Source organism: Notechis scutatus, chromosome 1, assembly GCF_049901735.1.
Source record: "Notechis scutatus isolate UNSWTSFEM ecotype Mainland chromosome 1, rNotScu1.2, whole genome shotgun sequence".
Taxonomy (NCBI): Eukaryota; Metazoa; Chordata; class Lepidosauria; order Squamata; family Elapidae; genus Notechis; species Notechis scutatus.
In genome coordinates this window covers 69,884,778-69,895,028 of record NC_142009.1, presented here as the reverse complement: position 1 = coordinate 69,895,028, position 10,251 = coordinate 69,884,778, and the positions used below count along the sequence as shown (strand labels likewise).

Sequence of the window (10,251 nt, the reverse complement as noted above, 5' to 3'; positions counted from 1 at the left end):
CAGGATAGCCTAAATAAACCACTTCAGTCAAACTATACAGCCAAGGCATTCTAAATGTGCAAGGTTACCCTTACAGAATCACTTTTTAAAGGGAAATCTAAATGAACAGTAGTGGAAGAATATTTTCCATGCAGTCTATGTGTAACTCTATTAATAGTTCATGAAATGGAGAATATTTTGAATATCTCCACTGTTAACCTCCATACCTGAGTCCCTTTTCAAAGCTGCATGAGCAGAAAGTCACTGACTTTTCCCCATCTTCCTACTTTTGCAAATCAGGAATAATTTTCTAATGGTGGAATTCTTTAAAGGTGCTGGGGGATGACAGGGAGATGTAGCAACCAGAACTTCAAGCAGTATTCTAAGTGAACACATTAGTCTACTATAAAATATTATTTAATGTATTTCACAAATGTTAACTTCATTTTTTTTCCAATTACTTTTCTGATTATTCCCACTACTTGTTCCTTTCACAGAAGCTGCACATTGTTTCTGTTAAAAGATGCACCACAATCCTGCATTCCTTTTTTGGTCAATCACACCTATCTCAAACTCTTATCAGTTTGTAACCTTAATGTGCATGATTCTACATTTGCTTCCATTGAATTCTGTTCTTTCCTTCAATCTTGGACAGATTTTGAAACCTGTGTGAGAATTGAGCCAATTTGTAGTTTCTTTAGAATGTATTCAGGCACATCAAAAATACCAGGGCTTTTGTCAATGGTTGTGACTCCCATCTTGTCCCTGGTGAATATCCCTTAGAGACACCCTTGGACTGTGGAGCTCTGACTGATTTTAATATTTGGTGTTTTGTTTCATTTTTGTTTTCTAAAAAATATATATTTTGATTATATATATATAATAATGTGAGCATAGGGGAAGCTGCACTTTAAGTACATTATTTCTCTGAAATCTAGCAATCCCAAATTATTTGCAGAGTCTGAACTTGCTGCCTAGCAATGCAACAAACCACAAGAATCAGTGATAGTATTAAGGAGGTAGAGTTATGAAGAAAAATCTAGCATGGCTCTGCCTTTGAGGAAATCATTTAATGGAATCCAACATGTGACTTTGCTATGTTTTTACATGTGATATTTTAATTTACTTTTTGTTGGATCAGGTCTTTCTCTTCTGCATCAGATATTCTCATTGGCTTTGCTAAAGGTTTCTTTCTTTTAATTACTTCTTCACACCTGGATATAATTACCATTCATAAGAGTCTGCTTATTCGCAGGCTTAACTCTGTGAGATTTCCCAAGCAAGCTGGCTGCGTGACTAAAGACTGCCTCCTTAAGGACTGGATAAATGAGCTTATTTGATATTTTTAAACTGTTATTATAGTTCTTATAATATCATCGATAACAGCAGCATTGTGTGTTCATGAAAATGGTAAAAAGAGTTAATATTTCGATTATTAAGGCCAAAGATTGTTTCAAAAATAGGAAAGCTTATGGAAGCTCACATGTAGAATAATGTTATATGTCACTGAGTGGTTGAACAGCAAAGGCCAACAACTTTTTAAGAAATTATTTTCTACATGCTATATTCCAAGTCTATACATTCACACTCGAGGTTTTTTTTGCTTTATTTTTTTACTTTAATTTGTACAAATTTGAAATGTTACTTTAGCATCTGCTCTTTTAAGGCAGTTAGCTCTGGGAAGGCAGTGTGCTTTGCCATAAATTTAGGTCATTAATTTGTATCTGTTCTTTGTTTATTTAAGAAACAGGACAAAAGGGCAGCTGCTGAAACATTTGGCTAGGCTAAGGGGTAGTGGGCTGAATATGCCAGAGTTCTGCGTGCAACCAGCTTGAATTTGTATCCACAGCTACAGGACAGCACTTTATGGAACGCCTTTGCCAAGCCATGTGGTGTCCTCAGCATCGCTCAAAATACCTGGAGGATCTTTTGGGAAAGGGATAAAATGGAATGTTCTGGAAAGGAGTGGAATGCAACCAGACATATGTAAGTGTGTGAGAATATACATGAGCTGTTGGGGTTGCACTTTTTATTGCATTTGGTTTAAAAACAACAACAACAGCAAAAATAATTAGAGCAAAATGACTATTTTGAATGGATGCAAATAGCAATAAACAAATTCATTCTAGATTAATTGTCAGCCATATACAAGGTCCTAAATTGATAGTTTAGTTCTGAATAATTTCTAGAAAATTATTCATAATTATAAAATATTGGGGAGGGGCCGAGGGTTTCTATTTGTTTTCTAAACCTAAACATCCAAAAGGAAATCAAGTCCCTTTGTTGCAGTGGTGGGATTCAATTTTTTTTACTACCAGTTCTGTGGGTGTAGCTTGATGGGCATGGCAGGGGAAAGATACTGTAAAATCTCCAGTCAGAGGTGGTATTTGCCAGTTCTCCAAACTACTCAAAATTTCCGCTACCAGTTCTCCAGAACTGGTCAGAATCTGCTGAATACCACTTCTGCTTTGTTGGAATTTCATCTTCATCTTTGGCTTTCAACCTTTGAAACAGGTCTACTAGGATACGGTCTGCTTCCAATGAGGTTGTTTTAAACTTCTTGAAAGGCAGACCCAGGGGTGGGATTCTACCAGTTCACACCTATTCACTAGAACTGGTTGTTAGCATTCTAAGCAGTTGGAGAACTGGTTGTTAGAAGAAATTACTGGCCTAATCCTGTAAGGAAGGCAGGAAGGAAACTTTCTGGTGTTGCTTACAGAAACTGCCTCTCCATTAACCCTTATTACATTCTTGGCAGGACTAGACTTCCTGTCTCAGGAACATCTCTGGAGTTTTTTTCCCCTTCTTTGCTGGTACTTGTGTGGAGTGACCATTCAAAGTTACAATGGCACTGAAAAAAGTGACTTATGACCCTTTTTCACACTTACGCCTGTTGCAGCATCCCCACAGTCATGAGAGGCCAGGCGAGGAGATGTGTGCCTCGATGTGAGTGATATTGAGTTGGCCACACCCAGCCAATAACATGACCACCAAGCAATGTCCACCCAGTCACATGACCACCAAGCCACGCCCCCCAACTAAGCCACACCCACAGAAAATTTTTGAATCCCACCGCTGGGCAGACCTTTCTACAGACTTGATTTACTTAAGAGTTGGTGTCTTACTTATAAAATAGGAGACATGTATAAAACAAAAATGCAAAAGGAAGTTAATTTGTATTAAACTGCCCACGCATCTTTAGGGCATGTGATATATGTGGCATATCTTTGCAGGTCAAGAAATTGTAACTAGCATTAGAAGTCTTGAAAGGCCTTTTAGGAAATGTGCTTGCTACTGTGCACAGGGGCTGGGCCAAGATGTCTTGTTACCTGTGATGAAAAATATGTTACCTAACAGAATAACAGAATTGGAAATGACCTTGGAGGGCTTGTAATCCAACTCCCTGCTCAGACAGGAAACCCTATACTGTTTTAGACAACCTCTTCCCATTCTTTCCGAAAAAGCTAATTGCAGTAGTATTTGTTGCATGTTGGCAAGGGGACAGCATTCCCACTTCATCACAAAGTATGATGCTAGCTTGGGAAGCATAACTTTGTTTCCAAAATTTTGTTGCTGCTTTCTGGTCTTTGCTTCCTGAGAGAGCTGCCTCATTCTGCCTAATGATGGAGATGGCCTGGTGAGCATCCTTCTGCATCAGTATATCCTCCATGGGCTTCCTTGTCAGCAACAGTAGTAGCAAACAAAATGTTCAGAGCCAAATTAGAGTGATGAAAACAAGCTTGATTGTGTTTCCATGTTTTGAGGTTCTTTCTTTTGGACTACAATGTCAGAATTTATCAAAAGGGAGTTTGATAATGCTTGATAGCAAAGGTAAGTAGTCTGTACAATCCACACTTTTTCAGTAGAAAAGATCATACATCAACTTTAGATACTTTTTTAGAGAAAAATCAGCACATTTTTCTTGTTTTAAAAATAATGTACATCACATCTATAAGATAAAATAGATTTTATAGAAAGAGCATCAATAAGGTAGACCTCGGGGGTGGGGGGGAATGCATACACTGTAAAACATAGATTCAAAATCCACATGGCAAAAGCTTATTGGTGGTTAAAAAAAATCCACCTTGTGATTTGATAAACCAATAAATCAGCAGTTCTATGAAATCCATTTGAATTGGTCTTTATTCCCAGTAGTAGGTGGTCTGTGGAAAAGAAGTATTTTTTTCCACATTAATTTCAACAAAAATAATTTTCTGGAACCTTCCATGAGCAAAAAAATATAAATCGTGTGTGTGAGTGACTGAATAATATAGTGTCTTGGAAGAATGTGGATTTAATTTTGGCTCCTTGAAATAGCCCAGTATCTTATTACCCCAGGTTTTTGTTAGCTAAACAATTAAATACAAAAAAAAATGGATATGATCTCCCTCATGGAAAAATATTTTAACTGGTGTAAAGAACAGTGATTATTATTGTGCCTAAACCAACTGAATCAAAAGATTTAAATTGCCTAATAGAGTTTCCCTCCTCTCCCTAATTTGGACAGGAACTATTAGATGGAAGGGGCATCTAGCCAACAGACCTTGATTCTGTTTTCAGTAAATAGTTAGAAAGATTTCTAAGCACTAACTAGCCAGCCACATTTTTAGCCTAGTATACTGTGAACACAACAGGGACTGGCAACTCATTTATTAAGCAAAGCTGTCGGTAAGTGCAATCATTGGCTGTGCTTATGATCTTGCTTCGGCTTTCTTTTGTTTTGCAGAACCGGAAAGGTCATAAACATGAAAACTAGAAGCACAGTTACTTCTTCATCACCACCATAACTGTGAACATTCATTAAACAAAGCAGTTGCTAACCAAGGACCACCTGTAAAGGCTTTGGAATCAATATGTCAATGAAGATTCTTAGTCGTCCAGGTAGAGTTGTCTGAAAATTGAGCCATGGCAACTGAACTAATTTTTTTTTTTTGTTGGCTTGAGCTTTGGAATCAAATATCTCACTCAGAGGACAGGAATGAATGAAAGTTGACTTTTTTTTTTTAAGAAAACAAACTTCATTATAAGCCCCCAAATACTCAAAGTTCTTGGTTTTATGTTACATAAGGATGTTCATATTCCAGTCACCTGGTCTCAAATTTTCAATGAGAACCAAATAGGCTGGAACTTTGTCTCTGTTAAACCAATGTTCCTCAAAAAATGTTCTTCCCCCATTTGCTACAGAGAAGGGACTAGAAAGAGAAAATATTACACTTGTTCTCTTTTACTGCTTTAAAGAGAAGAATAAGAGTTTATATCTGAAGCAAATAGAAGAGCTGAAGAGAAAAGGCTGCAGAGAAGTTGGAGAATGAAGTGAAGAGTGTAAGGCAAGTATTGGTTCCTATTTGAGGACAGGAGAAGGATATTCCAGGGGTGGCTTTTCTGGGAATTGGGAAGCAAAGACTCAGAGGCACAAGCTCTACCAAGTAATAGTTTTATAACAAATGAAAGAATATTATAAATTTGGAACTTTAAATTTACTTTTGATCTACCTGTTTCAAGTCAATTTTTGCAGGAAATCAATTATTCTAGTATCAATTTCAGCAAATTACATGATGAACAGCAGCCCAACTCTACGGGTAAAGTCTTCAATTTAGAATCTTACCTCTCAGCTTTATAAGGGATTGCTTTTGGTTTTGTGTTAAATATTTCTAATATGCTACAATTTTCAGTACCATAATCTGATTCTATTTAACTATGGCCTCTCCCCAACAATATACATAATTATCATAAATATTGGCAAGCAGTCTACTCACTCCATGACTAACTATTCATCCTTGTATGAATCAGCCTTCCCCCCACCCCAAGATACAAAGCAAATTACTTCCAGGTTCCCCTCCACTCCTGTGCTGCTTTCTTTGTTCCATTTGCTACTCTTGGCTTTAACCTATTACTATGTCCCACACATGATCAATATTAGCCTTTTCCTTTTTCCTGAAATGGGGTGGACATTCTGTGACGTTACTACTTTTTTAGTGATATTACTAAAGGTCCCCAATTTACTCTTCCAACTCTCATAATTACCAACAGAGGTCTTTTTTCCCCTCCCTATAATGTACAAAATGATCTGCCCTTTTATGATTGCCTTGAGAATATCCCATAAAGCCAACGGTGAGGGAGCAGATGCCTCATTCAATTCCAAATAGAAGGAAATCTGTTGTCTCAAATAATCCCTAAATTCAGACACTTTCAGCCAGCTATTACCAAGAGACCACATTTTAAGAGCAGATGTGTTATTAAGGCTGAGAAATGTTATGAGAACTTCGTGATCTGACAAATAAATGCAATTCTACTAAGCATTCCAACATTTAATTTTTTAAAGGTTTTTTTTAAAATTGTGTGTGTGTGTGTGTGTGTGTAGATAGCAGACAGGCTGATGCTGGAATTATAAGGGGAGATGAGATCTTTCTACGCAAATAACGCAGTATTTTTCAAACACTATTTAAATATTTTTGAAAAAAAGGCAGATTTGAATCTGATCATACATTTTTTAGATATTTTTCTCTCTAGGAAAACTAAGAAAGTGTGTAATATATATGTACATGCAAACACCTACACATATGTACACCATTCCATTGAGTCTGATTCTTGGAGTCTGCCTGAACAAGACCCCACAACTTTCTAGGCAAGATTTTTCATAAGTGGTTCACCATTGCTTCCTTCCTAGGGCTGAGAGACAACAACTGGCCCAAGGTCACCCAGATGGCTTTGTTCCCATCACAGGACTAGAACTCACCATCTCCCAGCTTCTGGTCTGATACTTTAACCACTTCACCAAATTGACTCTCCAATCTAAAACATACAGATAAATTTTAGATATTTTTAGCATTATGGTCTTAAATTGAAGATAGGGTGCATGCTATCTCCACTTCTCTTCTCCCTATATACCAATGACTGCATCCCAAATGATCCATCTGTTAAAATACTGAAGTTTGCTGATGACACAACAGTGCTGATATGTGTATCGGATGTGATTCTGCCTAGCTTCACCTGCTGCTTCCTGTCTGTTAGGAAGCTTATGATCCACTTGCAAGTGTGTTCAGGTACCGCTAGTTGGTTTAATTTACTTAGAAGAGTGTCTGGAATGATGGCATTGAATGCTGAACTGAAGTCTACAAAGAGGACCCTTGCGTAGGTATTTGGAGACTCAAGGTGTTGTAGGATGTAATGCAGAGCCATGTTAACGGCATCATCTGTCAATCTATTTGCTCGGTATGCAAACTGCATGGGATCTAACAGTGGATCTGTGATGGTTTTCAGATGGGACAGCACAAGCCTTTCAAAGATTTTCATAACTACAGATGTTAGAGCAACTGGTCTGTAGTCATTCAGTTCCTTGATGGAGGGTTTCTTTGGCACTGGGATGATAGTAGAACATTTGAAGCAGGCAGGAACATAGCACATCTCTAGTGATCTTTTGAAGATTCTAGTGAAGATGGGGGCCAATTGGTCAGCACAGACTTTTAAGCAAGAAGGAGTTATCTTGTCTGACCTGGTGCTTTTCCTGGTTTTTGTCTGTGTAATAGATCTTGCACTTCTTTTTCTGTGATCACCAGAGGTTGTGAGCCCAATGGATTGGGGCCAGTTGTAGCAGGCTTGGCTGTTGTTAGTGTGTTTGAGATGTGGGTTGTGGAGATAGGTGGCTGTAGTTTCTTTTCAAACCTGCAGTAAAACACATTCAGGTCATCTGCTAGTTGTTGATTTCCTTCTGCCTGGGAAGGAGGTTTGCTGAAGCCAGTGATGTTTTTAAGAGTTTTCCATATGTTTGCTGGTTCATTTGTTGAGAACTGATTCTTTAACTTTTCAGAGTAGTTTCTTTTTGCTGCTCTGATCTTTCTTGTTAATATGTTTCTAGCCTGGCTGTATAGCATTCTGTCACCTTTTCTGTAGGCTTCCTCTTTGGAACAACGTAGCTGCTTAAGTTTAGCTGTGAACCAAGGTTTATTGTTGCTATATATTTTTAGGTTCCTTGTTGGTACACATAAGTCTTTGCAGAAGCTGACATGATGTTACAGTACCTGTGAGCTCATCTAGGTCTGCAGAGGCATCTTCAAAAACATTCCAATCAGTGCAATCAAGGCAGGCCTGGAGTTTCAGCTTTGCCTCATCTGACCAAGTCTTCATTGATTTAATTGTTGGTTTAATGGTTTTAAGTCTTTGTCTGTAGGCAGGTACAAGGTGAATCATGCAGTTGTCAGAGTGTCCCAGAGCTGCTGGTGGTAAAGACCTATAAGCATCTTTTACTGTTGTGTAGCAGTGGTCTAAAATATTTTTGCCTCTGGTGGGACAATTTACATGCTAGAAATATTTTGGGAGCTCTTTCCTTAAATTTGCTTGATTGAAATCTCCTAAAATGATTTGAAGGGAACCTGGGTGTTTGGCTTCAGCCTCCATAATTTGATCAGCAAGAGTTCGTAATGCCTTGTTTACACAGGCTTGTGGAGGAATATACACAACTATTAGGAGAAATGAGAACTCACGTGGAGAGTAAAATGGCTTGCAGTTGATGTGTAAAGACTCTAAGTTTTCATCACAAAATGTATATATTATAGTTATATCCTGAGACCAACTGTTGTTGATATATAAATATAATCCTCCACCCTTTGTTTTCCTGATGTCTCCTCAATTCTGTCCAATCTAAATGTCTGAAATCCTGGGATGTATATGGTGTTATCCCCATGAATTTGTGGATTAAGCCAGGTTTCAGTAAAACAAAGAACAGCTGAATTATAAAAATCAGAATTCCATCTATTTAAGAGATGAATTTCATCCATCTTGTTAGCCAGTGAGCGTAAATTAGTCAGAAAGATTGAAGGGAGAGGAGTCCCCCCCCCCCATTCCTTAGTCTGTTTAAAATGTTTAAATTTAAAATGTCTGTTTACTTCTGAGTAAGTAATTGACCTGTGCAAAATCTGCAAGGGCATTTCATATCACGTGGCTTCAAGCAAAGCACTCGTTCTAAGCTGTTTTATGAAGCAATTCTACCCCATTTCCAAAAGGCAAGTGCTCATGTTGCTTCACTTGTTCTGTACCAACTGCTTCCTCTGGCTGTTCCAACAAGTAGAAAGGGCTCCTTCTGGACATGCAACACATACACAATAACCTCATTCAGCTATTGGAACTGCCTAGTGAAGTGGAAAAATCCCTAAGACCCAATTTATGAGTGGAGACTACATGATCTGCTTGAGCCAGGTTTCTTTGAACAGCACTAAGAACAGAATACAAGGTTATGCCCAGTTAAGGAGAGTACAACTTTCACATAGGTGGATAATAAATGCTGACCAGTAATCATGGCAAATGCCAATTATCTTATTTTTGATAACATGGGTTATATATGTCTTGTTTATAGTGAGAGTACACAGTGTATAAAGCAGAAGTCAGCACAAATTGGCTTTGTAATTCTTGTTTGCAATATGTGAGGAACTTAATTGTCTATAGAATGGAAATTCTAGAATTCTCTATTAATCATGAAAAGTTCATGAAGTTCACGTCTCAGCAAATGTTCTGCTAGACAAGGAGTTAAAGATCAAAGTGTTGGGGTGTTCTGTTGCTTGCTGAATTTGAGTACAGATAGTTCTCGTTTAGCAACCACAACTGGGACCATCAACCTGGTTGTTAAACAAAGCTGTCTGTCAGACCTGCCGCAGTCAGATCCCTTAGGGAAGAAAGACCCTCGACTTCATTTGGTTGAAGTGATAGGTTATTTTATTAAAAGTTGCTGTCCGCAGTAAAGTCAAGCTAGAACTAAGGTTCCCATGTGAAAGGTTACAAATTTTCCCCTCATCCTGGACCTCCCCCTTCGATCAGCTCATCTTCAGCCAATTTGAGAGCCAAATAGGTGTTTCACTTGGATGTTTGGAGCAATCAACATTCCATCCTTGGGCCTCAAGTCCTTGAAGACCAGACCAGGCTAGTTCTGTCCATCTCTGGTCTCTGTCAGCTGTTATCCCCTTCCCTATTTCCAGGGGTGGGATTCAAAATTTTTAACAACCGGTTCTGTGGACATGGCTTAGGTGGTGGGTGTGGCTTGGTGGTCATGTGACTGGGTGGACATGGCTTGGTGGTCATGTTATTGGCTGGGTGTGGCCAACTCAATATCACTCACATCGAGGCACATATCTCCTTGCCTGGCCTCTCATGACTGTGGGGATGCTGCAACGTGAAAAATAGTCATAAGTCACTTTTGTCAGTGCCATTGCAACTTTGAATGGTCACTCCACACAAGCAAAGTACCAGCAAAGGAGGGGAAAAAAAACTCCAGAGAACTTCCTG

At 38.5% G+C, this 10,251-nt stretch overlaps 1 long non-coding RNA gene across 1 annotated transcript; it reads left to right on the top strand.

Annotated features, from left to right (window-relative positions):
• Positions 1 to 1,832: 1,832 nt before the first annotated feature.
• Positions 1,833 to 4,979, top strand: LOC148132843 (uncharacterized). Its single transcript, XR_015746939.1, has 2 exons — positions 1,833 to 1,965; positions 4,706 to 4,979. It is a non-coding gene; the product is annotated as an uncharacterized LOC148132843 (long non-coding RNA).
• The last annotated feature ends 5,272 nt before the right edge of the window (positions 4,980 to 10,251 follow it).